Source organism: Taudactylus pleione, unplaced genomic scaffold (assembly GCF_031769625.1).
Source record: "Taudactylus pleione unplaced genomic scaffold, aTauple2 ptg000312l, whole genome shotgun sequence".
NCBI lineage: Eukaryota > Metazoa > Chordata > Amphibia > Anura > Myobatrachidae > Taudactylus > Taudactylus pleione.
In genome coordinates, this window is record NW_028284713.1 from 389,322 (window position 1) to 392,840 (window position 3,519).

A 3,519-nucleotide genomic window follows, 5' to 3' on the forward strand; every position below is an offset into this window, starting at 1 on the left:
AGGAGGAGGGTGTCCATGAGCTCTTACATGTGAGGGGAGAGGAGGAAATAAAAGCTCAAATCACAGGCACTGTTAAATATGCCATTATCTATGACAACATTGCCAAAATCCTGGCCAGCCGGGGTATTGTGAAGACACAGCAGCAAGTCCTTAATGAACTAAAGTGCCTGAAGAAGCAATATACAAAGGTTCATGACCACAATGGTAATCGCAGTGGTGTGGGAAGGATGGAGTGGCCCCTATATGATTTATGCAGTTCTGCTTTTGGGCATAAAGCACTATGCAACCCCATTCCTCTATCTTCATCAAGTGATGCTGGCACACTGTCTGCAATGACAGGCACACCTTCAACAACTCCTGAGAGAAGCCAGCATTATAGCAGGTCCTATTTGATGACCTAGATGAGGACTCATCAAACACCATGATCATTAAACCAAGCACTGGCACAGATGTGATGTCTCTATCACAAAGGCAAGATTCAGAGTCTGAGCCAAAGACCCAGGGAGAAAAGCCCACCCTACGCAGTAACAGTAAGTTTAATTCAATTAACGTATGTTCTGCTGCTTTAATCTATGTAATGTTCTAGTTCAATATCTAGTATATTTTCTCTTGTAAAAATAAATCAATATTTTGTCTATTGGGTTAATGAAAGTATTACTTTAATGCTTCTATATTATACACGTACAGGGTGTTTGAATGAAACCGTATTATTTCTACATTGACCTTGTAGTCGAGGATGGTCACCGCATGCAACGAGACGTGCTGCTTTTTTTGTTTGGTCCACTTATGATTTTGTGTTTCAAATATTTTTAACATCTGTTGCTCAATGTTTTCTGTCTTTTACTTTCAGTTTTCACAGTGCCAACGCATAAAAAGAAGAAGAGTAAAATTGAGGTTGCTACCAAAGCCATAACAAATATTCTATGTGAACAACTACGCGACCTAGATTCGTAATGGCAGACACAAGAGGATGCCAGGCTGTAGCGGTTCATGGCCAATGAGAGAGAAATGCAGAGTAATTTGTTAACGGAAATGATAGCTATGCAGGAAAGGCTTAGTCGCGATAACCGCAATTTTTTTTCTCATATCTTGAGCACAATCCACTTCAAAACAAGACATGTTCCACCACCCACCCGTTTGCAACAAGCTAATTATCCAAACTCATTTGGGGAACCATCCCAGTATGTGCAACAACCTCAGTCTCCCACCTCATTTGAGCATACATCACAGTATGGCCAGCACGCTAATTTCCCCACAGCATTTGGGCAAACTACATACAAGTATGTGCAACAAGTAAAGTCCCCCACAGCATTTGGCCCAACATCCCAGTATGTGCAACAAGTAAAGTCCCCCAGAGCATTTGGGCAAACTACATACAAGTATGCGCAACAAGTAAAGTCCCCCACAGCATTTGGCCCAACATCCCAGTATGCGCAACAAGTAAAGTCCCCCACAGCATTTGGGCAAACTGCATCCCATATATCCAAGCATCCACAAACACCTCAGTCAGCCTCAACATTTACAGAAAGTACATTAGATAATGTAGGCAATGGTCAATTTAAAGATAATTTGCCAGCTAATATTTTGTCACAGGAACTTACACCTGACAAAAACACAGAGTTTACAGTATACAGAAATATGTAACTGTGGTAATCAAATATATCTAGTGATGTTAACTAGACATATCCCATATGATTATGTTGAAAATGTTATGGTTACTGCTTTTGTCATTTTATTTCTTTAAGGATATTCAGTTGGTGTAAACAAGGATATAACAAAAAATTCTGGTCCTATTTGCTTCATTTTATAGGGTTGTTTAATGCCTCACAGCTATATGCGCACTTAACAATGGTAAAGTTTTTTGGAACATTTCAAAAATTTGGTCTTTTTATTTATTACAATTACACCATAGAATTAATGTTTTTTTGCAATGGTGCTTCTAATCAATTCTATGTCATTGGTTCGATAAGCAAGTGAGGTAGAAGGATCACTCCCAACAGGCTCCTCCATGATGTCCCACTCTGGCAGGTATTCTTCTTGCTGTATCTCACAGATGTTATGTAAGATACAGCATGCCGCTACAACATCAGTAATGAGCCGAATGTCCACATCATTTCTTTTTAACAAGCAGCGCCAACGACCCTTCAGTTGCCCGAATGCATTTTCCACAACCATTCTGGCTGTGCTGAGGGTATGGGTGTTGGCGATCTGCTCATTCGAAAGCTCAACCTGTTGGCTGTACCCTTTCATCAACCACCTTCGTAATGGATATGCAGCATCCCCAATGATATGGACTGGTATCTCCACTCCATCCACAAGCTTGGACTTCTGCAAATGGAAACAAATATTACAGTTATTATTAAATGCTTTACAGGTAACAGTGTTGTAATACACTTGGTACAGGCATATCTACTTTCCTCTATTTGTACACAATGATTACAATTTGGCAGGAGGTATTTGCCAGACATGCCTGATACAGCATGGATCACATTAATGCAAATGCATTTACTGCATATATGCAGATACGGTATATAACAGCAGGTGACATCCCAAAAATCATGTTGTGGTTGGGTATGGAAGATAATACATTTCTGTTTAGCAATAATAAGCATGACGTAAATGTGTGTATAGTTACCTCACGAGGAAACAGCCAACCATTCTGCCTCTCCTCCGCAATCTTGTACAGATCAGAATTGGCCAGCACACGAGCGTCATGAACACGACCCAGCCAGCCAATGAAAACATCAGTGAAGCTGTGAGAGCAAGATAATATCCAGTTAAAACTATACATATAGACCATGTGAAGTAGAATCTGATTGGTTGCTATGGCCAACATCTCCACTTCAAATAACCTTCACTTTAATAAATATACCCGCAACTTTAAAATACACTAGAATATATTATTTCTGATAGAAAGCGTATATAAGATCCGGTTACAATTATACGTATAGACTTTTTAAACATAAAACATTTTACATCCTTTACTTTGCATGCAGGTCACAATATATATCAAATTAAAGTATTAAATTATATATCAAAGTAATAAATGTGGCTTACCAATACCGATGGTCATTGATGGCTTGCAGAATGATGGAATGCCATCCCTTTCTGTTATAGTAGTCTGCTGGGCTGTCTGTGGGAGCAATTATGGGGATGTGGGTGCCATCAATCGCCCCAGCAGACTGTGGGTAACCACGGCACAGGAACCCTGACACTGTCTCATCCAGTCGCTGCCCATGAGGTAGGGCAATAAACCAGTGGTACAAGGTATCCAGGATGGCCTGGGTCACTTCATGCACCAAAACACAAACCGTGGAGATGCCTACACAAAGCAAGCAGGATATTGTGCGGTACTCGCCAGGGGTAGCATACCACCACAAGACAATTGCAAGTCTCTTGCTCGGGGCATTGGGCAGTCTCCATTGAGTAATGTGCCTGGTAAGTGATGGGGTCAGGAGTTCCAGGATGTAATTAAAGGTGCCTTGCGACATCCTGAAATTTGCAATCAAATCGTTCTCT

General features: G+C 40.8%; 1 pseudogene; it reads left to right on the top strand.

Moving 5' to 3' along the window:
- The first annotated feature begins 224 nt into the window (after positions 1 to 224).
- LOC148510716 (uncharacterized) lies at positions 225 to 1,644 on the top strand (annotated as a pseudogene).
- Positions 1,645 to 3,519: the final 1,875 nt, after the last annotated feature.